The sequence below is a fragment of the Macrotis lagotis genome, chromosome 3 (genome assembly GCF_037893015.1).
Source record: "Macrotis lagotis isolate mMagLag1 chromosome 3, bilby.v1.9.chrom.fasta, whole genome shotgun sequence".
Lineage (NCBI taxonomy): Eukaryota > Metazoa > Chordata > Mammalia > Peramelemorphia > Peramelidae > Macrotis > Macrotis lagotis.
In genome coordinates, this window is record NC_133660.1 from 134,467,918 (window position 1) to 134,494,761 (window position 26,844).

General features: G+C 32.1%; 1 long non-coding RNA gene across 2 annotated transcripts in view; it reads right to left on the reverse strand.

Moving 5' to 3' along the window:
* Window positions 1-203: 203 nt before the first annotated feature.
* The window catches only part of LOC141516248 (uncharacterized), a 108,822-nt gene continuing 82,181 nt past the window's right edge, over window positions 204-26,844 (reverse strand). For both annotated transcript variants that reach the window (XR_012476649.1, XR_012476650.1), the window contains one exon: window positions 204-416. This is a non-coding gene — a long non-coding RNA (uncharacterized LOC141516248). The remainder of the gene's footprint in view (window positions 417-26,844) is intronic.

The window sequence follows — 26,844 nt, forward strand, 5'->3', positions numbered from 1 at the left end:
AATTACCTTTATTTTTTACCATGCAATGGTACAAATTTTAGGAAATGAAATACATCTGTTTAATTTCTTCCATTGCTAGGATAATCACTTCATAATAAAAATGATACATCAAACAGAAAAAAGAGATCTAAGAGAATATTTTATTAAATAAAGCATAGGAAGAGACACATTTTGGAGGTTGAAATAATCTCTATATAATCAATTCTGGATTAACCAAAGTAAAGTAGGAAAAATTTTGCAACAATAATATAAAAAAGCAGAAATATAAAAAATACCTCATTTTTGATAGGACTCCATTTGCCAGTTATTCAAAGGACAAATGAAAGGTAAATCATGAATATGAATAAGCTACATCAAATCAAAATGACTTCTTCAATTTAGTGGCATAGTAGACATCATCAAGGGCACATAAAGCACTAGAAAAAGAAGTGAGAAAGTTATATGTTAAGATCAAATAATAATAGTGACTTCAAATACCAGCATTCATGAAATATAAGATGACCTAAAGAAAAGTCTGATTTTTGAGTTCAGGATTATTTTTTAATGAACGATTTTGGAAGAATGCATATAAGAACTGTATAACTGAGGAAGACTTTGGTATGTTACAGTCTACATTAGTGGAGAAAATAAACTGATGAAATCCAGACAAGTATCATCAATATTCTTCAAGTGTATATCACATAGTAATGATGATGATAGATTGCTGAAAATGGAGGATCATTTAAAACTGTGATTTTTATAGTGGATAATTGTAAAATTTTGAAAAAATATTTGCATTCTAGAGACTAAGATCCCAAAATGTTGTTACTTGTCAAAGATAACATAACTAATAAGTGAAAGAACTAGAATTTAGACTTGACTCATAAGGTACACTTTCCATTTTATCCAGCTCCCTTCATAATGGTCTTGCCTTTCAAGAGATTTAAAAATAAATTAACAAAAAGACTGATTGAAGACTAGTGTGGCTGTCTTTGCCATTTGATGTCACTTATTCTTTTGAACCTTGATTGGGTAATTTTCCATATATGCTGCTGTGAGAAAAACATTTTTCAGGATCTTTTAAAGCATTCTTTCTATAATAAACTCAGAAAGATCCTAATTTAACTAACTCCATTTTCTCCAGGAAGAAAAAGTGAATAGAGCTCCTCAAAAAGTCATATTTTTACGTTTGATTTGTTGGAGTGTTGTGAGCTGATCATTGTCACCTTTTGAGAGGAAAAATAACTCTTGATAAATTATCATTTATTTTATAACATATTTTATTTCTGTTAAATATCAGAATCTTGATAATACCATACAAACTTTCTAGGTCATACCTAAAGTCAACAAGGCCTTTCAAAGATGCTCACATTTCTTAGATTGCTGTATTATTCACACCTTCTGAAATTACCCAGCCCCAGTGACTCTCACATTTCATTTTTTTCCCTGTTTACTTTCAGAGTTCTCACTGAGAGAAACATCTCCAAGTGAAACAGCTGTTACTTGTTTAATACTTTCAAGCTCATTAGTTAAATCAATACTTCTATCTTTGGTTCACTGTTTGCAGATTTTCATGTGAAATAGACTAATGCTGCAGATGTGCCCCACAAGACTTCTATGAACTGATGCATAGGAAAGGAAGCAAGAGCAAGAAAACGTTTTACAGGATAATCACAATAAGATGAAATAGAGGAACAGTGAAACACGCCAGAACTTAGATTAATGCAATGCTAAATTATGCTTGTGATTTTAGAAGACTGATGGGAAAATATGTCCTTAGACTTTTGACAAAGATGGCGAACTACAGAGATAAATGAGACATATATTTCAATATGTGCAAAATACTCTGATTTGCTTTGAATGACTATATTTTGTTACATACATGGAAGGATTGATGTGTGCCTATAAGTGTTAGAGAGAGTTTATGTAGGAGGAAGTCACTGAGAAATCACTTATTCACTAGAAAATGCAACTTTTCTTGACCAATTTCCTTATATGATTCTTTCACAAATTTATATCATTTTAACAGCATCTTAATTTAGGAAGTTTCCTATATATCCCCTCAGACATTCATATGCACACATACACATGCAACAATTCATGAATTTTCCAATATTAAAGTCAAAACAGGTACATATTATGATGGAACTGAAGTCAAAGTTCTGTTCCAATAGGTCAATAAACTCAGCCTTTACAATTACCTTTAGGGATCCATATGAAGTCATGGACCTTTTTCAGTACAATAATTAAAACTTAGAAACTCACAAATGTCATTTCATTGTAAAATTTAATTTATAGTCATAAAAAGCAAGCTAAAATGCTTTGATTGCTTTAGCTAATCTGAAAGACTGCAAAACTCTATTGAATATAAAGCTATCCATCATCAACTTGGGCATTACCATCTTTATAAAATGTTCATTCTTCCCCAAATGAATACACTATTAAGGAGTCATGGAAAATCTAAGATTGTACAAAGGGAAATCATGAAAGGCAATATTATTATTTCCCAAAGAATGTGAACTTCCTCATTTCTTTTTTGTTTGTTTTGATTTTTGCTTTCTTTTTTAAATTGCAATCACAATAGAAGCTAATCCTTGAAATAAAAACATAATGATTGCTTTAAAAAAAAAAGCTCTACTTTTTTGTGAGAGGCTATTACCTGCCAGCAAGTAGCAAACCAGCACTTTAATTATCTAATATAACCAAGGAAATATGTTCCACATATCAAAATTTCCTAAATAATTTAAACATTAAATGTTTAATGAATATCAAGGAAGTCATGTTTTCATTGCTTGAATCATAGAAAGCAATTAATTGATGATTGATAATTAATTGTACAGAAAATTTTTAATAAGTTTTACATACTTTTTCCTACATCATAAAATGATAGTGTGAAACTAGTCTAACTTTGTCTACTCAGGGTCACTGTAATGACTAGTAATTTTTATGCTTTTCTGCATTATAATGTTCTTTGAAGTAGGTAAGTCTATTTACCTGTGCACTGCATGTCTTACAAGATTGCTTTAGATGTCTTGATCCCTTGGTGGGGGGTGGCTAGGTTGCGCAGTGGATAGAGCACTGGCCCTGGAGTCAGGAGTACCTGAGTTCAAATCCGACCTCAGACACTTAATAATTACCTAGTTGTGTGGTCTTGGGCAAGCCACTTAACCCCATTGCCTGGCAAAAACTAAAAAAAAAATTTCTTGATCCCACCATATTATATTTCCTCTCAATGTCAATGCTAAAACCATTCTTGCCTCTCTTGCTTCTAATGTAACATAATAAAGCACTTTACTAAGACCATTAAATTAATAAGCTTGTTTCCCAATTCTAACATTTTTCTAAACAGAAACTGAAATTTATTCTTTTTCCAAATAATAAAATTAATATCCAGATGGGAGGTTTGTTTTAGCATTAGAAAAATTCACAGTTTTTTAGTTTAGCCATAAAAATTATTTATAAATTAAGAAAAATGAGACAAAATAAGAAGTTGCTTCACATTATACAGATTCTTTTCCCTTCCCTGTCCTTTCAGCTCCCCCTACAAAGTCAAAATGAACATTAGAAAGTTCCCAAAGGAGTTTGAAATTAAACAAGACATTTATAAAACTATAACTAGTTTTGCATCTCTTTTCCCTCATCCCTTCACCCACCCCCAGCCAAGGCAGTGAGAAGGTCAGTATCTAGCACAAAAATCTTCTGTTTAAGAGAACGCATCCCTGAAGGACTCTAACAGGAAACCCTACTGAGAAAAAAGGTAAGAACTCACTAGTGAAAGAGGTGGGAGCAGACACTGAAGTAAGGGCCACATCACACCACTAACATTATAAGGAAATTTCAACAGTGGAATTGGGAAAGGGGGAATTTCCAAACATTTCCTGCTGTCAAAGTGGAGGAGATTGCAATACTCAATAAGTAAAGGGTATGGAGAAATCAACTCAGCTTAGAGCTATCAGCTGACAATGCTACTCTGGACTTGGAAGAATGGCTGAGACATCAGATCTTGGTGGTGTCCAAAAAAAAAAAGAAACACAATTCTTTGAATTTGGGAAATGCTCACCTGCCCCACCCTTTTCTTCTCTTTTGCTTACTGAGGGCTGGTGCTGTGCTTAGCTCAGGTCTCATGGGGCTGGAAGTTGCAGGGTTAAATGTGTAAAGGTAGTTCAGTTGTGTAATAAAATGCCTATTTGTGGCCATGGTTTGCCTTTCTTTCTTAGGTCTTCCTTCCTTCCTTCCTTCCTTCCTTCCCTTCAAAGAAAGGAAGGAAGAAAGAAAGAAAAAAGAAATATTTTTTATCAAATAGAAGCAATTTGTTTCAATTAAAATATTTCCACTTTGGGATATATTTCTTTTTAAAAAGTTGCATAATCCTATTCCATAAATCTTCAGTTTAATTTGCTTTCAGAAATTGTTATTGTACTTTGGATAAAATGGTAAAATCAATTTCATCCAAAAAAGGTGTATTAGCCACAAGAACTCAAAAGAACTTTATGTGGTTGTGAAAAATTGCAATCTAACTTTAATGGAAGATTTTTTTATTAAAGCCCAACAAGAGTTCCTATTAAGAAGAATATTTGCAAAATATTCTAATCACATAAAGTACATAGTTAACTTCTTTAAAGAAATTTTCTTGTTTAAAACAAGGACATTTTGATAATTGAACTGAACTCTTTCCAATGCTCCAGATAGTTTTCAATTTGGCATTCAAATATAGATGTTAAACACTAGAAAGGATTATGAGACATCAATACAACTTTACATTATTATCAAACTTCCAGCAAGCCATCATAACAATGAATTTCTTTGAGGGACCACCATTTTGATATTCATTTTCAGGAAGAAAGGAAATCATATTACTTAGCAATAGTGAACAAAGTTTATTATAACAAGAAAACTGAATAAGCTAATACCCCTTCTACAACTGTTCCAGAGTTTGAGAATTTACATAAAACATTAAAATACCAACTTAATTTTTATTTTCATTTTTATTAATGGATGAATACTAATAGAAACCAAATCTGACCGAAACTATAACTATGTATAGAAAAGATAAATCAAGTTTTTAAAATACTAGTCAACAAAAAAGGTAATTTTCATTATACATATATATAGATAGATAGATATATAATAAGTAGCATTTACATAATCCTTCTATAAACCAGGTACTGTGAAAAGTACTTTATCAATATTATCACAGTTTATCCTTACTACAACCTTGCAAGATAGATATTATATCCCCATTTTACAACTGAGAAAACTGAGGACAACAGAGTAATGTAGCTATTAAGTGTCTGAGGCTGGAATTTAACTCAAATCTTCCTTACTCCTGGTCTGGAATTCTTTCCACTGAGAGCAGTTGATATTGCAGGATTTTTTAAAAATGCCAAAGAAAGATGCATTAAAGTTCTTTAAAATCTTCATTTTTTTAAAGCCTCTGAATGGTTACATAAAAACAGATAATATTTCCAGGCTGATTCACTCTTGAATTAGATTTTTTTTAAAAAAAAGCATTTCAAGCCAGAATGCCTTCTCTTAAACTTGAATCCCACCAATTCTTATCTCTTTCCAAATCATTCTTTTCAGTTATAATTGGTTCTTCTTTTCTTTCTGAAAATCTCCTACAGTGAAAATTGATGTTGAAATCACCATATTTTATAAACAAAGTAGAAGTTGTTAAGCCGCAATATAATGTTGCCATAACATATCAGGCTTCTTTCTTAAAAGTGCATTTTGTGATCATTCATCATTTCATATGTGAGACATTTCAACAAATGACTCACATGTGAGCTTAGAACTTATGATTTAACTAACTGCAAATTTAATTATACTTTAAGTTAATGGAAATTTCACATTTCAAAAATATCTCCTTTTGAAACCACAATAACCAAGGAAAAATTAAGAATTTTTTTCATTAAATATGTAGAAACTACTAATTTTACTCTTCTGTCAGTGAACAAATGTTTATTAATTCCTTATTAAGGTGCAAAGCACTGTGCTAAATTCTGGGTATATAATGAATAATAAATATTTCTTGACTTCAAGCTTACATTGTAATGTGGAGACAACATGCAAAAACTGTACATATACAAAGGGTAAAATGAAGTGACCTGGAATTATTGTGATAATGGATTATATTTTGTTTCATAAATTAAATTACTTAGGTATCTTTGGATCATCCTATCATTTCATTATATCCAAGTCTTATCTTATGTAACTCTATTCTATGTTCTTGATTGGACACAGTCTGCATAATAGGAGATTTTTTTTATCATTCCTTTAGCATTTATGTAAACTAATGGTTGTCTATAAAATTAAACTCATTCAGTAAGCATTAATTTTTTATATATTTAAAATAATCATTTTCACTTTCATATATGAAGGAGGGAATTTATATATACCATTTTCAGAGAAGGCAACTTGAATTATATTTAGAGAAATGTTGATGAATTTGAAATGATCTAGACACTTCCTACCTAGTTCTCCTATTGCTGATGATACAGATGGCTGCCTGGGGTCAGAAGTACAATTGGTTATTTCCCCTACAACAGAACCCCTCTGAATCAATATGATGATGGGACTTTTAGTAGAGTTCTTTTATAGACTGAGGATACAATGTTATCCAAGTCAGACTTTGGAGAAATTTGCTAACTGACAAAATTGCCAGATGAGAAAAATATAAGATTAAAAAAAAGGCTTAGCTAAAAAACTTTTCTATATTCAACTATGTGACTGGGTCTTTAGTGTTTTGCTGTTTCTTTGAGGGGATTCCTGTGGAATCTTATTTGCCTGTTCCCAATCTGGTTAATCCTGATTTAACCAATTACTTGAATGTGATGATTTACTCATTCATTTTTTCTGTGGTTAATATGCTAAAACTTTTTTTAAAAGAGAAGAAATAAAGTTTGGTATCTCTGATTATTATAGTGAAGTATTCAGAAAGTGTATGCAAATGGAAGCTTGGATCCTTACTAATATATTATTAATGAATCACTCCTCAATTCTACTTCTTTAAAAGTTTATACATAGCATAATTAAAAATATAAGTTCCATACAGACTTATTCATTCAAAAGAGAGATAACATGGATATTATAGTATTTTTTAGTATAGTATAGTATTTTAGTATAGTATGGTATTTTTAGTATAGTATAGTATTTTCTTTTCCTCTCTCTCTATATATATATATCTTATAGATCATTTCCCCCAGATTGTACATTTCTTGTGGGCAAGGAATATAATTTATCTTTCTTTTCCTAGTAGCTAGACAAGAACTTAATGTATACCATGTATATCTAACAAGTGTTTGTTGAATTGGATTGATTTAGTGTCATAAAAAATACTTCTGAAGAAACCTAGAAGTTTCCATATTTCCAAGGAAGTAAAGAACATACATGAATATGCAAGGGGGAGTTCAGGTCCAATCCTTACATTTTTATATTCTTATTTTTATTCTATATGAGTTTCTCAATCATTCTTTTGAGAGCATTTTCTTTTTATGATCTATTTGATTACAAGTTGTCAATATTCATATATATATATATATATATACATATACATATACATATATACTAGATCTCTTATTTTATTTTCTTATTTCTTGTATCTGACTTTACACTATACATTTATAAAAACGTATCTTTTTATTTCCTGTGGCAGCAGTTCTCAACCTTTTTGATCTTATGACCTTTTCTACTCAAAAGTTATTGAGATCCTCAAACAACTTTTGTATATGTTGATTATATCTCTCAATATTTTCTGCAATAGAAATTTTAAGTACTTTAGTATTATTATGGAAATAGTTTTAACCCCCTGACACAATCTTGGTGCTCTCAAGGATCAACATATGACACTTTGAGAACTACTACTCCAAGAGAAGTAATTCTCCTTTTGTAAAATATATTCTTAAATATTTTATTTCCTTAAAGTTGGCTTTATTGACTTCATGTCATTGAAAAATCTTCTATAAATGCTGAAGTAGGTTCTTAAAACTAAAAAGAATAAAAGTAAGAAATGGATAATTTGCTCATATGTTTCTATTTTTCTTTGTGTTGAAATAATCACAAATACAAAAAAATTCTTATGACTCTCAAGCATGAGCAACCCTATATGACACTACCTTTTCCATCCTCTAAACTAAAGATCTAATTTCATATTTTAGCCCCCAAAATGAATCCATTTCCCATGAACTCTCTTTTTTTTTCCTTCTCCTTCTAGTCATTTCATGTCATTCAGACATTTGTCATTATTGGTTCCTCTTTGCTAAAATTTTGGATGAAGAAGTTTCCTTTCTCCTTATCAAGATCAATTCCTCTATATAAATCCTTGATCTCATCTCTCATTTTCCTATAGAAATTGACCTTAATATCATCCCAACCTTCTTTATTGTCAATCACTCCCTATTTTCTCCTCTACTGTCTATTCTAACAAACATTTCTCTCCCTTATTCTATAAAAAAAAACCAAAAATGAACTAACAATGATGATAATGGTGAAAATAACAATAATGAAAATATATTTTAATGCATTCTACCACTACTTATCTCCCTCTAGCTCTCCTCCCAACATGATTGAATCCTTGAAAAAGAGATAAGTTTAAGTAATTGTCTTCACATTCCTCTTTTTATGACATGCTCTCTCATAGGTTTCTTTTTTAGATCTCTAATCATTGCTTCTTAGCATCCTTTGCTGATTTTTCATTCATTTTTTAAATTCACTAATAATGGATAGTTCTTCAGGTTTTGTCCTGGACTGTCTTAATTTTGCTTATGGTTTCCATTTGATTAACTCACCAATTATCAGATGTTTATCAATTCGGTATAGATGATACCCAGACTTTTTATGACCCTATAGCCTTTTCATTTGTCTTCCTTTTTCAAGTTTCTACCCACTCAATTCATCTACTCAGTCTAGTCTGACCACAAATTTTGCCAATAAATCCAGTAGCCCCAATTACCTCCAAAATCAAATATAAATCTCATGTTATCAAATGGTCTCCTCATAACTTGGCTCCTTTACAATTATCTAGCCATTTTATTCTCTATTTTCCTCCAAGCCCTTGATAATTCAAGGCCTCCTGGAACATTATACTTCATCCACATTTGTTATTCCAGGTCCATTCCTCTTTCACTGGATTGTTCTTCTCACTCACTTCTGCCTTTTAGTTTCCATGTCTTCCTGCAAGTTTCATCTCAAATCTCCCAGTCTGCTGGAGACTTTTTCTAAGTGTCCCTCACCCCCAGCTATTAGTGCCTTACTCTTGCACAATAAGTTTTTCTAGTCTATATTTCTCTTTATGTACATTTTTATGTGTTTTCCCTATTAGAATGTAAAAGCCTTGAAAACATGTTGTATTTGACTTTTTATGTCTCCTTATCACTTAGAAGAGTGTCTGGCACAATATAAATGTTTCTTAATTAATTATCAAGATAACTTCCAGGGATTTGTGTGAGTAATAATGAGTTTAAATGACTTGAACAGGTTTACCCATAAAATGAGAAAGGTCATATTTGAATCTAGACTTTCTAAACACCAGTTAAGCTTTCTATCCATCCTATTATATTATTTCTGTTTAATATACCAAAGAAGGATTACGACGACCAATGTAATTCTTATTTTAAAAAGAAAATCAACTTCATTGCTGAAGTATCTTTGGGTTTAGTGTGCTTTGTTTATTCTACTTTATCTTGTATTTTTATTTGCTAGGGTTTGCTCTGAATTAAAAGATCTGTGTTCTTTATAAATATTAAATAATAACCATAAATGCACACTTTAACATAGGTTGACATACTTTCATCTAAGATTTAGCTTTGAATTTGATAAAGTCAAACATGTCATACTAAAGTTAGAACAATTATTAAATCAAAAAGATTTGGTGTCTAAGTGTATAAATGTATCTCAGTGGAGTGAGAAATATTAATTATGAGTTTAAATTTATTGTGAAATGTGTTAAAAAGTATCTAAGTGTCAGAAATTCCTAGTTCAAAGTTATTAGTAAAATCTCAGTAGCTATTTATGGAGATGAGTTTCTCTATGGGTAGATAATGTGAGAGGATCAAGTTAGGCCAGTGGTTCTCAAAACATGGTCCAATGATGTGGATTCTCCATCAAAATTTTTCCATTTGGTTAATAATTTCTTTAAATAATCTTTAAAACTTGATACAATATATTACTGCTCATTTTATGTAAATATTTTGTTTAAATGAATGAGTGATTAAATTCAGCAGAGTGTAGTGGTTGGATTTCCAGTCTTGCAATTTAAAGGAGTCAGGTATAAGTCTTATCTCTGATACATGCTAGTTATGGAACCATGGGCATTACTTCTTGATACCCTTAGGAATTCTGTAAGACAATAAATTACAGGAGTTGCAGTCCTAAATGGAGGAAGTGTGCATCCTGGTAGTTTCTTATACCTACGAAATGATGAATCTAGAGTTCTCTCTTTCACCTTTTGATAACTAGCTACTTTTATGAACTTTAATTTCCTTCCAACTTGGAGTTTCTGAGATTCCTTATGTGAAAATGACTTTTCTCAGTTATGTTTTTCCTTACTTCCTAATTATCCTTATAGAATCTGATACCCTTGACCATTGCTTAAATATCTCTAAATATATGTCACATTTAGACCAAACTCAACATATTCCAAAAAAGTACTCTTTACCCTCTACCCCAAACTAGAATCTGATTTTAACTTTTCTATATCTATGGGCAGTATTATTACATTTTCTAAGTCACCCTCACTTAGAAGTATTGCACTTGCCTTTAATTGGTTCCTATTCTTCACTCTTACAAAGTCAATAAACTGGAAAATTTTGTTGATTTGAGCAACACAAGCTATTTTGCATCACTTGCCTCCTTTCTGTTCTCATTGTAATTACATTAGTTCAGGCCATCATCACTTTTAAATTAGACTATTAGCCTGCTGACTTGTTTCTTCAGTCTATCCCTAATACAATTTATCCTTCCTACCTTGGTCCATGAATCTTCTGATTTCACTGATTTGATCATTCTTCAATGGATTTGAATTGCCTACCATCTAAACTACAAACTCATTTGTAATTCAATGCTCATCACAATCTAGATTTAAAATATTTTCTCAAGCCTTATCTCATACCATTTAACTTCCTATAATCTATCTTCTTCTACATTTAGCTAATCACTAAGCCTTGTTTTCATTTTGCCATTTTTCAACCCATCTGTGCTTACTTATTTCTACAGTTTTGCTCATATCTTCATGAGCAGAATACTTTCCTTTCCCTTGTTGCCTATTCAATTCCTAGTCACCCGATCAGCTCAACTGAAATTCTCTCAGCTACTTAAAACTTTCATAATCTGCATCAAAACCCATAAGTAAGGATTTACTCACCCAGACTTCACAGACTATTTTGTTCTGTAACACAAGTACCAGTACCACCACTACCACTTCTTAATCACAGTTTACTTTTAACTTAGCAAAATGTATAGCATATATCCTTATTTGTAATTCTTTAATGTATTTATCATATAATATTTTATATTGTACAAATCTGTATTAATGCCATTCCTTTATTCAAGCATAAATTATTTGAGGGTGGGGATGCTGATTTGTCAAAACATTGCATCACCCTGATTGTTATATATGTATATGTATATAAATATATATATATATAAAATTATACACATAGTAGGTACATAATCAATGTTACATTTTGTTATGTTTTTTCCTTCATAATTATGTTCTGCCTTTCTATATAGTGTATTACATCAGAGATTTAGAGTAGGAACGAACCATATAATCCTTTAGAATAAACTTCTACATTTTTTGTAAATAAGGAAATTGATGAAAGAAAAGTTAAGTACTTTTGGAATGTCACATAGGTAGTAAGTATGATATAAGATAAAATTTGAACTGAATTTCTCAGAATCCAGAGTCAGTTATTTTTCCATTAGGATTTAGTTCCTTTTTTTCTTTGCCTTTGTCATTTTCCCTAACCATCTAACTATTTGCTCTTTAAAAAAAATTTTAATTACATTTTATTTTGCCCAAGTTACATGTAAAGTCAATTTTAACTTTTTTGTTTTCTGTTTAGTTTTTTTATTTTTTGATGCATATAAAAAGTTTTCAACATTTCTTTCCAAAACTTTGAGTTCCAAATTCCCTCCCTTCTCCCTAACTTTTCTTGTTGAGAAAGCAAGCAATTTGCTATATTTTATATGTATGTAATCATGCAAAACATTTCCATAATTGACTATTTGCTCTTTGCAGGTATAGATTGTTGTTTTTCATAACTAGTATATTGCTTCTCAGTTCATATAGATTTAATATATTTACTTTTTCTAATTGTCTAAACAATTCCATTATTCATTAACTAGACTTCAGCTTATATTAAAGTCATCCTTAAAAATGTACAATTTTAGTATTACTGGAGAATGATGAAAAAAATAGAATTTCAGAGTTGAAAGTACTTTAGACTAGGGGTAGCTAGGTGATGCAGTGGATAGAGCACTGGCCCTGGAGTCAGGAGTACCTGAGTTCAAATCCAGCCTCAGACACTTAATAATTACCTAGTTATATGGCCTTGGGTTAGCCTCTTAACCCTATTGCTTTGCAAAAAAAAAAATTTAAAAAAAAGTACTTTTGTCTAAAGACTATGTTAATTATTTTTAATATATTTATTTATGTATTTCAAGTTCCTTGTTTAAAGTTGGGTCAGTAGAAAACAATATAAGTAGATATCATGTCAACCTCCTACAGAAATATCGCCTATAATTTGCATAATAATGTTATCCTCTCAGTCTTTTTATACCAACAGTCATTATAAAAATCCATTCATTTGAATTAGTGCATTTTATCTTTTATAAAACAATTGAAAATGTTTTTCACTATTTCTTAATCTCCCTTATACAAGGACTCAATCTAAAAAAAAGTGATTTCATTTATTCTCAGTTCCCCAAAAATGTTTTTCTTGGCAAGTAATATTGAATAGATTCCTTTTTGAGAAAAATAGAAACTACATAAAACTGTATTTCCCTTTTTGACCTAATGACACCAAATTTAGAACCAAATTCAGTGCCTGATGGTAGCAATCAGCTCCTTTCAGATGACTGGTAACACCAGATTTCTCTGTTTCTTTTACAAAATCTTCATTCTTTTTTTATAACTAACACACACAGTTTATATTATATGTAAAGTTGCTATAAATTAAGTTGCAACTTAATGTGTAAGTTGTCATAAATCTTTCTAAAAGTAGATAAGTGTATCAATCTGAAAGAAATAAAAATAATCATCCATTCCTATTTGCTAGATAGTTATCATTCAGAAGTTATTCTGAAAAAGGGTTAATTCTATCAACATAGGTTAAAATAAACAAATTGATAACCATAGATATAATAAGGTAGAAGATCAAAATGATTTTTGACTACATAATTGGCATGTAAGAAATACTCATACATAGATGTACACATGAATTTTTTCTATTATAATTTTCTTGAGATGATACAACTAATACATAATATATATGTTTCATTTGCACATATATGATATACATATGTATAAATATATGTATGCATGTGTGTGTGCTTGTGTGTGCATGTAGAGGAGATTACCATTCCATGAGGCAAGTTAGATCTATTTTCCAAGTTTGGTAGATTGGGATGGAATTTGCCTGGAGTTAAGTGTCATATGTAATTCATTGTTTTGAGATTTATATTTTGAGAGGACTAAAGATTACCATTATTGATTGTGGAGCTGATGATTCACTGGTTATACAATAAGGTGTGATCTACCTGTGGATTTATCCCTTTAGGTGACAAATCATGAAAGGACTATTTCAAGTTGCTTCTGGAGACATGGAGGACTGGGTGTTATCTAATTTTTCTCTCCCATCTCTAATCTCACAGTATCAATTATCTGTTTAAGCAAGCCTAAACTTAGGTTGCTGTTTGTTTTTTTTTAATTAAAGTACAGAGCACGTGGAGAAATATTAACATAGAAACAGAAACCAGGAGTATTATGTTATTGTTATAAGACACTACCAGATGAGGAACTCTCTACCAGTGATGGGCATCAATTTTTCTGAAATTTTCAGCCTAAGAGGGTGCCTATAGCATTGAGATGTTAACTCACTTTTCCAAGATCAAACAGCCAGAAAGCATTCAAGGTAGAACTGGTCCTGAGGCAAGGTGTCTTTCACTATGCTATAATGTTTTTCCTTGAGGGGAAGAATATATATAAATGGGAGCAGGATGAATAACATGTAGGGCCAGGGGGCTATAGTTGATGACTTTATAGTATAAATGTCACAAGAACTAGGATCAGATAAGATCTGGTTTGGAATCTTGTCTTCAACATTTTCTAGTGATGTGTTTATTTATCTTACAGGTTCATCAGTTTCCTCATGTGCATAAAGGGGAATATCCATAGTAACAATTTCATGGGATTGGACCAAGGATCAATTGAAATGATGCATGCATAATGTTTTATAAACATTAAAACCTTATACAGGGTGTCCAAAAGTCTTTGTGTAGTTTTAAGTTACAGAACTTCAATAAGACCTTTAAGATACCCTAATAACTAACAGCTGATATAAGCAGAAAGGGCTTTGTGGGTGCTTGTGTAAGCAATATTGGGTAATAATGGAAAATATCCTATATTTTAGGAAAAATTCTAAAATTTTTTCCCAGAAGGCACAGGACAATTGTTGGATAAAGACAGAAACTAAAACATCATCCAATCTTATGTCAGTTTTCTAAGATCCAAATAGGGCAAGTAATTTTTCCTAAAACCAAAGGAAATAAGTACCAGTCTGAATTAAACCCAGGTTTTGATTCCAAAAACTATGGTTCTCCTGCTCCATCATAATGGTCATAAAGACTATGCCTATCTATCCAATATATATATAAATAATATAAGTCAACAAAAATGTGACTTCTTATGTGTAAGAGCTATTTTAAGCATTAGTTATTTAATCAAATGAATTTAGAAATAACTAAAATAAGATGTAGAAAACAGACCTATAGAAAACTCTGCCCTTTTGATATTTATCAAATAAAATAGCAATTATAGATAATAGTTTAGTGTTGTTGAAATATCATGAAATTGCTGTTAGGAGAAGCAACTACATTATAAAATAATCATTTTAAACAATTGAACATATATCCTTGAAGACATCATTCCCAGTGATCAAAGAAAATTTGATCATCAAAGAATTTGATTGTCATACTGTAACTTTTTTGCTCTGTTAGGGAGCAACACTGAAAAGGCAATAGTTCCCAGTGTTACTCTCCATTCCAAATAAGGAAGTATTACAGGATACTGCACCATAAAAGAGAAAAGTACTTAGTTCTGATCAGTATATATTTGGAAGAAGTCAATAAGTTAAAGAATATTCAAAATAGATAAACTTACATATTGAAAGGCCTAGAGGTATGAGGAGGAGCTGTGGATAAATACTCTAGAGAAAAAAACCACCACAACAACAAACAAACAAAGCTCAGAGGAGATATGATAACTGGCTGTAAGCATCTGAATGATTATTAGGCAGAAAAGGGACTATTAGGTTTGTTCCACTTTACTCCAAAGGTCTAAACCAGAAGTTAAGAGTAGAAGCTCCGAAGAGGCACATTGAATCATAATGTAAGGAAATTGAAAGAATTGATTTGGCCCAGGATAAAATGGTTAGAGGTCATTGGCAATTCTAAGCAAACACAGAACCATCCATTAATTTAGTTGCAAGGTGGATTCTTTTTGAGGCATATTTTGCAAAATAGATGGATGTTGAGATCCCTTTCAATTTGGAAATGCAGTGATTCAGTGAGAAACAAAAATCTTAAATCACCTGAAGAACAAAGAAACAACACTAAAAATAATCTCTGAGAAGGACAAAAGCAACTTACAAAGCAATATCTGAGAGTAATTTTTAAAAATTATCTAGACTTGTGATTTCAAAGGCATAAGTAGCTCCTAACATGGAAAAATCACTCTACATAAAATAATATTAAAACAAACTGAAAATTTAGCTAATGGTACATTACTAGCAATCCCTACTGCCGGGGAGACTGAAATATCTAGCTGACACCTTTGTTAGAGTAAATGGATCTGAAATAAGAAAGACAAGTTCAAATCTGGCCTCAAACACTAGCAATGTGACCTGGGCAAGTCCTTCAACCTTCAGTTTCCTCAACTATAAGATAAGAATGATTAATAGCCCCTACCTCTTAGGGTTGCTGTGAAGATCAAGTTGAGATAATAATTTTGAAGTGCACAGAAATACCTAGGACATATGAATGATTAATGTGTCTTCCTATCTTCTCACCTCCTCAAACTAAGAGTTTGTTTAAGCTCAGGATTTCTGAGCTTCTAGTGCTTAAACTGATAGGATGTCCACATTTAGTCATTCACCAAGATAGTGAGGAGTTAACAGCATTCCTAAGGAAAGACAAATTGGCCTATATTGGAAATGGAACTGGTCAAAGTGATCAGTAATTGGACCTGTGAAAGGTCACTGTATTTTCTCAAAAAACAAATAAACAAACTAAAAACTAATAAGACTCTGACTGTGAGTATATAATGAACTTGAATTACAGTCAAAACTTCTACAATAATTGATATCAGTTCATTACATCCTTTCATTTACAGATAAGCTAAGACCACAATTAGAATTCTTAAAGCTCCATGTATCTGAGTTGACTAGAATCAATCATTTCCATGAAAGACTGGTGAAAAGCTGAAGGAAATTCGCTGAAAAATGAACCATTTCTATATTTATAGGAAAAACAAAAAAGCTTGCAAGTTGATTCAAGATAATGACCTTAATGAATTTGATGAGTCCTATGACTCTTGAATTTTTAAGACTGTCTTGTCTGTAGAACACTGACATTTACAAGATTGCCTCGTTGTGTGTTAATAAGGTAAAAGAGATGCATTCTCATGTAACCTTAAAAATAAAAATTCAAAAACTAAATGCTTATGGGATGGGGCAACTAGGAGGCACAGTGAATAGAGCACCAGCCCTGGAGTCAGGAGGACCCAAGTTCAAATCCAGTCTCAGACACTTATTAATTGCCTAGCTGTGTGACCTTGGGTGAGTCACTTAACTTCATCGCCTTAAATAAAAAAATACTTTTAAAAATCTAAAAAAATGCTTATGGGACCTACAAGAGAAAGAGTAAAGAACATTAGAGAGTCTCAGGAAGATACATACCACTCCATGGTTCCATCTGATACATTGTACAATCACAGATTTAGAGATGAAAGGAAACATAAGTCAGCTCCCTCCAAGCCTTTCATTTTACAGAGGAGGAAACTGAGGAAGAGGAAAGTTAAATGACATATTCCACCAATCATTCCAGTCTTTTTCATATCACTCCCATTACCATATTCCAGTCCAATAGGCTCACTTGCTGTTTCCCATAAGTGATATTTCATACCTATTTCTGAATTTTTGCCCAAGTGCCCCTTTGTATCTGGAATAAGCTCTCACCTTACCTCTACCCTCTAGAATCTTTAGTTTTCTACAATGCAACTTAAGGACTTCTTCCTTTATAAGACCTTTCCTGATCTCTACAGACATTATTGCTCTTTTTTTAAATCACATTATGTCCATTTCAATGCATTTTATATTTACTTGCATTCGCATTGTATCTCACCACCTTTAGGGGAAAAGTTTGAGCTCCTTCAGGCCACAGTTTGTCTAATTTTTGCCATTTACATCTCCAGTGTTTAAACAGAGTGCCTTGAATTTAGGACACATTTAATAAATCTTAGTTAAATTGAGTGTCTTAAAATGTTACAGGATTTTAATCCAGAGAGTTAACTTCCATTTCTGTGTTCTTTCTGCTTTAGCACACAATTTGAATTATGCCAGATCTTTGGGAACTATGTTCTAAAATCTGGAATGTACATTGGCATTTAAAAACAAATCTCATTCTGGTAAATAATAATAATACTCTTATTCTGGAAGGGTACTACGTCCCACTAATTCATAGCAAATCTCAAAAAGGAACAAACAAATATTCTTGTGAAATCTAATCTATGACCACTATTTGAGTCTTTTTCTCTTCTCTGCCTCCCACCACAAACTCATTGAGTATTCCTGCAGTTTCTTTAAGTACCATTTTATGGGGCAGAGAGTTTTGGTTCAAATTCAGAAAGATTGTATTTAAAATGTATGCTTGGAAGGAAAAGCATGGAGTTTAATTAAATTTACAGATTAGGAATGGGGATGAAGGTATTAAACAAATGTGACTGTATTACTGCATGTCTCTTTGAATTTGATTCAATCAGGGAGGTTATTTTCCAATGTTTTTTTTTTTTTGTATTTGGAATGGAGGCTTTGAAGTAGCAATGTAACAGAGAGAAATAAATGAAAAACAATCAGAAAAGCCTCAGAAGTCATTTATCAAAAATATGTAGTTCAGAAATAGTTGGGTGTGGGGAGTCCCACCTGTTGGAAATTAAATCAAATATGGACCACTGTGAATAAATAGAAATATTTCTATTTTGTCAGAAGTTAAGGATAAGTATTCAAAGAGACTACTGGTCACATTCTCATTTTCATGTTTTTCTTTAACTTCTTTGATGATGAGGTATATATACTTTAAGTATTGCCAGAATTAAGGCAGTATATATAAAAAAAGCCCAAATCCAAATTCAATAGTTTGTTAATTTTTAATATGGTGGAAAATATTGAGAGACTTTGTAGACAGTACAATTGTTTGTAACAAACCTGATTAGGGAAGGTTCTGATGAGAATCCTTTATGAAACAAAATGCATTTTAGAAAACAAATTTAGATTTAAAAAGTAGGTTTACAAACAGTACTTCAAAGTTTCTTCAGAATAAAAATTATGAAATGGAATGCAAAGTTTGATTCTAAACATTTCCACTTTTGAAACACACATTTGTTTGGGTGTTGTCCACCTTAATCCATCAGCATACTTAGAATGCCAGTAGGAACCAGAGGGAGAAGACACACAGCATGCACTACCTGTGGAATAGGATGGATTCTTCTCTCTTCATAAAGGAGAATACCAACAACCTTGAGGTCATAGATCTCCAAGATAATTAAACAAAGGTTGAATCAAGAAGGGGATGGTTATTAGCATATTTAGCCTTCTCTCAAATATGGTGCTAGTTTTCTCTTATCTATGACACTTATGATAGGATTGAAGAGAGGCAGTGTAGAATAATGGTTAGAGGACTGACCTTAGAGTCAAGAAGACCAGAATGAAGTCATTCTGACACATGCTAGCCATATAAACGTGGGCAAGTTACAATCTTTTAGTCCCCTGGACAAATCTAGATTAAAAAGCCAAACATCTATATATATTGATAGCTAGTTATAGAAATATTTGCTGTAGAAATAATAAAATTAAACAGAATTGCAGCATAAGCACTTTTAAAAATGATGACAAAAGAAAAAATCTAAAAAGAAACCACTAATAAGGGTTTCCTAAAACTGGAAAAAAAATGATTGTTTTAATCTGATAGTACTGTTCTCATTCAATAATAGTACTGAAGATGCTAGCACCAGGAATCATCCTGAAGATACATTCTTTACTTAGGGATTTATGAGACCCTGTCAAAGTCAACAACCACTTTATTTTTGGCACCTAAACGCAATTGTCAATTCAGTCACTTCGTGTTGAGGAAGACAGAGAGATGAGCAGGTTTAAGAGCCAGGATTGGAGAAGTAGATTCTGGAGACGCAGACTAGCTTTTGAGCTTATTGGGGAGGATGAAGAGTGACCTCAATAGGTTAGTGAATTTTGAAAGAGAAAGGGTAGTTGGGTTACTAAGTGACAGTGTTTCTTAGCATACATAATAGTAAGGGATGACTGAGGTCCAGAGATGTTGAGGTAATTACAAATGGTTTGTATAACTGTTAAGAGGAAAGTAGCAGGATTGGAATTTCTGTCTTCCTGATTCCAACTCTCTATCTACTATCCAATTTTACTTCAAAAGCAAAACCTGCCTATTTATTCTGTAGTCCTGCATAAGGAATCTTCCTGGGATGGTCAAAGGTGAAAATCCTTGGGAATATGAATCAGAGACATAAAAAAATCATAATATTGCTGACAGACTTCCTACTGATAGGGTTCTCTCAATAAATTAATCATTTGGCATTTATAAAGGATGTTCATTGTGCCAGACATCATTCTAGGTTCTAGAGTATAATAGTATCTATTTAGAAAGAACCTACATTTTAATGAAGGAAACAAGTACATATAAAAACGTATGCAGCATAAATACAAAGTAGTTGAATGCAAGATAGTTTGAGAGGGAAGAAATTAGCAGCTGGGGGATGAGAACACACCTCATATAAAAGATTAAATGAGCCAACTCTAGGAGTATGGTGTATGAGTGTTCAAGGAAGCCTATCACCTCTGGTGTGAGGACTTGTTGAGTCCTTTTCAGACCTGCTCATCTACATTTAGTATTCATCTGACACTCAATTCTCATCTGTGGCTCCAAGAAGCTGTAGCATGAGCAGTGGGCACATCCTATAAACAGTGTCTGCAGATAGATTAATCCAAGTTGAGGGTAACAAATGGGCCATAGACCTATCAGTGAGTTAGGGAGATGTCTATCCCAAGCACGTGAAAACTTCCCTAGTCAAATGATGAGAACTATTTGTTTCAATGGCCATGAGGTCAGCTGAAGCAGACTCAGTGACTTGCTTAGATCTTAGTCAGACACTAGAGACTCCAAAGTCATCCACTACAAACTGGACAAGCATCAATCATCTTGTCTTGCAACTGGAAGAGGGAGTAAGACTGACAACTTTGTACAACTCTGCTTCACTAAAATCCAATCCACCCAAGACTGAAGACATAATGTCATTGATCCACTTCAAAAATGAAGAACAGGGGTGGCTAGGTGGCACAGTGGATAGAGCACTGACCTTGGAGTCAGAAATAGCTGGGTTCAAATCCAACCTCAGACACTTAATAATTACCTAATCATGTGGCCTTGGGCAAGCCACTTAACCCCATTGCCTTGAAAAATATATTTTAAAAAGTGAAGAACAAAAAACAATTGGAGTCAGAGTAAATAGGACATCTCAGACTGTACTTTGAACTATAACCATCTAGGACTCACCATCCTTTCCTTTAACTTCCCTTCCCCTTTCTCAACTTCCTGTAAAGGGTACCAGAATCCTCCTATTTAACCCTACTCCCTGAATCCTTACTCTCACTAACTCTATATATCCAATCTGTTGTCAAATTTTTAGTATTAACAATATATTTCATGCATTTAATTCTTCTTTTTACTCACCTAGCTATGAGTAGAATCACTCATATCATCTTATCCAGACTATTGTAATACCTTTCTAAATTGGTTTTCTTGTCACAAGTCTCTCTCCACTCCATACTCTGCTTAAATGCCAAAGATCATGGGTCTGATCATGTCACCCCACCCCCCAAAAAAGTCTAGTGATTTTCTAAATTGCTCACACCTTACTCAGATAATTTTCTGTCTTTGCTATAGGACTCCCTCTTGATCCCAGACCAAGGTCCTCCCTCCCATTCTCTTTCAGTTTCTTTTTATATGTTGTCTTCCCCTATCAGATTGTGTGTTTCTTGAGGGCAGGAATACCCATGCCTTTCTTTGAATACCCAGTTCTCAACAATATCTGAAACATAGCAAATACTTTATAACTGCTTGCTGATTGGTTCATCCTACTATTTCAGTAAAACAGCCTCTCACTATATAATATCCTTTTTTTTACATTTTACATCATGCCAAACTAAGAAAGACAGAATAGCCCAATGAATGATGGGCAACTCTGGCTTCAGATATTGACTTCAGACACAATATCATATAAATCAGGTGAAAAATGTTTAACCTCTCATTTTGCTAAGAAACTTTCTAGGACTAAATGTTTCAGTTGATACACACACACACACACACAACACACACACACACACACACACACACACACACGTGAAGGAAGACTATTCCTTATTGAGAGCTCCCTATAGGGTTGAAGAAACAAGTCTAAAACTCTTTATTCACCAAAACTCTTTATTCACTCCCCCAAAATGAAATCATTTTACTATTAAGAGACTTCAAATTCTTCTTTTATTATGAGTAATAGGTTGTAATAAATAAGTTAATTTGCATTCTCACTACCACTATTTTCACCAGTTTCCACATTAACTAGAATTCTTATTTTACCCAGCTACCTCTAGAGATCTTTTCAAAGAATACCCCTAATAATAAATATAATAATAGCCTTGTTAAATATAGAAATGATGCAAAGGTATATTTCTAGATACAAATACATAGACCAATTATTCAATGTATGACTTTCTACTGCTGATTGTTGCTAATCTTCAAGCTCTTTTCTCTCAGTAGTATTATGACTTTGCAATGAATATTAAGTTTTCCCCCTTGTTTGTTCACTAAAGCAATTACAAGCTATTCCGTTTGTTTTGAATGAGTATTTTAGTTCAAGTATGAGAAGGAGCCTCTTAAGGCAATTGTTTTCTTTCATTTATTAATAAGTGGCCTTGTCGAATAAAGTTTAAGAGAAATAAATAAGATAATTAATGTCATTTAATTCATTTATTAAATAAAATTCCCATTAAAGTTCTTTTCTGATGCATCATTTTGAGGTGTTTCCCAGGTTTTTCTTGGTGATTGAAGTCTATGTCAAAGAAATACAAACAAGGGCAGGTTTTACCAATTTGGTAAGATTTTTAAGTAAAAAAAGTCATCTAAGTATCAATTTTACTGAATATGGAAAAGTTAATCTGTGGGTTAGCATTAGAATGAAATTCAGTAAATCTCAAATTTCATTATGTGACAAAGGACTTGGGATCTCAAGTGGTAAATCATATCTTGAAGAATAAGTACTTATTTTTTCTGTGTCTACTAAAATGTAATAATGGACCTGATAACTCTATAATTCTAATTAAGAGAAATTAAACATTTTTCAAAATATATTTTTATTTTGTTAAATATTTTTAATTATTAGAAATGAACATTTATTAAAAAATTTGAGTTCTAAATTTTCTCATTTTCTCCTTTCCTCGGAGACCTTACCTATCACTTGAAAAGTCAAACTATGATATCTATTAAACATGTGAAGCTGTGTATAAAATATTTCCTATTAGCCATGCTGCAAAAGAAAACAAAGGAAACAGATGAAAACTGGAATATGTATGTATGTATGTATGTATATTTATATATTTATATATGTATATATATATATATAAACTGTGTACTTTGAAGTATAGAGTTGTACATGTTTAAATGTATATATATATATTCATACATACATACATACACATATGTACAACTATATGCTTCAAACTACACACAGGGTTTATCCTCTTTTTTGAAGGTGGATAGTATTTTTCTTCATGGAATTTGGAATTATCTTAAACTATTTTCTTGACTGAAATAACAAACCTTTTATAATTGATCAACCTTACAATGTTCCTGTTGTTATGTACAATGTTCTAATTGTTCTGCTCATGTCACCATCAGTTCATATAAATCTTTCCAGCTTTTTCTGAAACCATTCTGTTTGTCATTTCTAATAGCAAAAGTAGTATTGTTGAGGTTCAGGATCCCCTCTCAAAGGGACTCAGATCCAGATTGTCTCTAAATCAAGGGAAAGCATTTATTTGGAGGATTATGCTTCCCAAAAGGAGGTTATTCTCCCAAAGGAAGTCAGCAACCTAACTGTGGAGAGGATGAACATTTTTAGGGGGCAAAGATATAGGAAGATGAGGCAATCATGTACATGTTTATGAGTGATGTATCTAAGAGGTTTAATATTTTCAGGCTAGGATAGGAATTTGCTGCCTTGTTGATGGGGTGGTTTTGTCTTGTACATGGGGATAGCGGGTGGGAGGTTTGGGGGGTAAGGGCAGAGAGGGAATAGGCAAGGTTTTGCATGAGGTTCAATGACCTCATCATCCCCCCCCACAAGGAATAGGAAACAAAATTCATATGAAGAACATGGATGAAGTTTCCATATTCATTAACTGCTTCAGGCTGACAAGGGTCACAGAGATGTGCCTGACTCACTGGAACCTTATGTTCTTGGGGAGGGAGATTATTTAAATAGAGTGTATGGGGAATCCAGGGGATACAGGGATGTTCCTATAGGGGTGTAGACATCCTGGATTATCACCTGGAGTTTATAGACTCTAGTTCAGAGAATATAATCCTAGTGAGCAGATTCAGGGTACATGGGTCAAATATGAAAAAGAGAAAGATGGATGATACATTGACAAAATCAAGGATGGATTTTACAAATAAAAGGTGACAAGGGAAGGGTGGTGATAGTAAAACAAATTCAATTCTCTTCCACTGAAAATATCTTATGAAGTCTGCTTCTGGGACCAGTTCTTCAGATGAAATCACCTATAGAGATTTTCTTCTCAGTTAAAAGAACATCAATGCAATTTTTTCCCTTACAAATAACCAATTGACTAATTGTCATGCCAGTACACAGAAAACTCAAACACATTTTTATATACTTGGTACTATTCATTTCTCCCTTTGGAGGTTGATATTCCACTAAGAAATTAATAATAGAATAGTTTTATAAGGATATGGATTCCAATACAAAATGAATTCTTTCAAAATTGCCAGATTAACTTCAATTGTAGCAAAAAGATTCAGGGATAGTAGCACATTCGCTATATATACCTTGAATAATCAATTTTAGAATAGTGCTTATCAAGTGAGTTAATTACATTTTAAAAAACATTTTTAACTTTTGGCCATGTTTTAAATGAATAAAAACCCTAGTTGAAAATGGTTCTCTTAAGACATTTTCAAGATAGACTATAGGTCATCCTTCTCCTGTAACTAACTTTGTAAATATTTCTTTTCTTAAAAAAGAACCGAAACTTTTAAGTTAAAGAATGATATCCTGTCATCACAAATCTGTTATAATTTGTCTAAATATCCCCATGACATTCTGAGAAATTAAAGGATCTTGATCAACACTAGAAAATGTAATGAATGTCAAAACTAAATTTAAACAGTTAGAATTTAGAGTGGTATAGACTAAATGGTTCAAATATTATAGTATTTGAACTTATTATAGTAATTCATCTTATTATAGTAATTCATCTTATAGTAATTCAAATTGCTTCTGTATTAAAACTATAAGATAAGGATTTAATAATGTGTCTCTATTGATCCTCTGACCCGATTATAGAAATTTGCAATAAAGATCAGAGATACAAAAGGAAATATTCTCCTATTTATTTATGTCAATTCTAGTCAAAAGTCATTTAAATGACCAGTTGCATTGAGCCAGATTTAAAGTCAGACACTGTATGTGCCCATCCCGGGGAAATTAAGTCAGCAGAAACTTATCTCAGCAATAACAATAGTCTTTCCCAGGAGAATACCACCTGCAGACTATGCATGTAAAACCCTATAAGGTTGCTGGCATCATAGACTGTTGACCTAACAGCATTCTTTTGATAATAATATCTGGAATCAGTCAGAATAATATCAGTTAGCATCTAATAATTAATTAGCAATGTCCAATAATCAAAGTTTCAGATGAATTCAGTTCACAAGGATCAGCTATCCTATATGATGAGTATAATCTCTCATTGGTAACAGCAAGATATTCACAGAAAGATCAAAAATTATCAGCAGTTTTTCAGAAATGATTTTGCTTTGAGGTATTTAAAAAATAAAGAATTGTTATATGTAAATACACTAATTCCAAATTTCATACAGCTATTTTATGAAACATTATCTATTTAATTCTCGAAAAGACAAATGTAGACTACTGTTCTTTGAACTTTGATAACTTTAAGCATTTTTCATATATCTCTACACATATTCTAATTCCAGTTTAAATGACTAAAAATCAGATTTACAAATTGGAGTGATACAGGACTCATGACATTACTTTTCACTAATGTAACATTTCTATACTAAAATCTTATATTTTAGAACATAAGCAGAATAAGAGAAGTTTTGTTGTTGTTGGATTTTTTTTTTAGGCTTTTGCAAGGTAAATGGGGTTAAGTGGCTTGCCCAAGGCCACATTATTAAGTATCTGAGATCAGATTTGAACTCAGGTATTCCTGACTCCAGGGCCGGTGCTCTATGCACTGCACCACCTAGCTGCCCACAAGAGAAGTTCTTAACTTTAACCTTATGAAACAAATCTTCCAGAACTGAATCTTATACATGTGATAAGTTCAAGCATTAATTTAACTCTTTGCTTAGACCATGGAATGGCAACAAATTATGACCAAAATAACAAGATAATTCCTACTTGCAGTTTAATACAGATATTTAGATGCTTTTCTATTACCATAATACTTAATAGATCCAGTATTATGATGACAGATTTCTACTTTTTCTATCCTGATAATAAAAATTTTACCATGAGAATTATAAGTAGGGACATGGTTAGAAAAAATATCAAAACCAGTCCTCAAGTCTATAACACTACAAATTTAGCATATGGATGAGTTGATAGATTTATTGCTTGAGAATGTCAATATTTCCCAAGGTAAGCTTCCCATTTGTTTCCGTAGACAGATATTCACTAGCTTTAGATCTCAGATGTTGCTTCTGAGCTGCTGCCTGCTGCTGTTTCTCTGAAAGCACCCATTTAAGGGTAGTTAAAAAGCATATCAAATCTAAGAATGAAACTCCCAAAAGAATACACAGGGTCTCGTTAATCACAGTAGGTTGGACATAATTATTATCAATATCAATATAATTATAATGGCAATATAATTAGTTGGATGGAAATTTAGAAGCTTTTTACAAATCATGCAAAGACTTTTATTATTTTTTTACCTTTCTTTTTTAAACAAAGCCCATTAACTATCAAATCAGGTGACCTCAATTCAGTTAAATGCACTTCTAGATTACCTTACCCAGAAAACT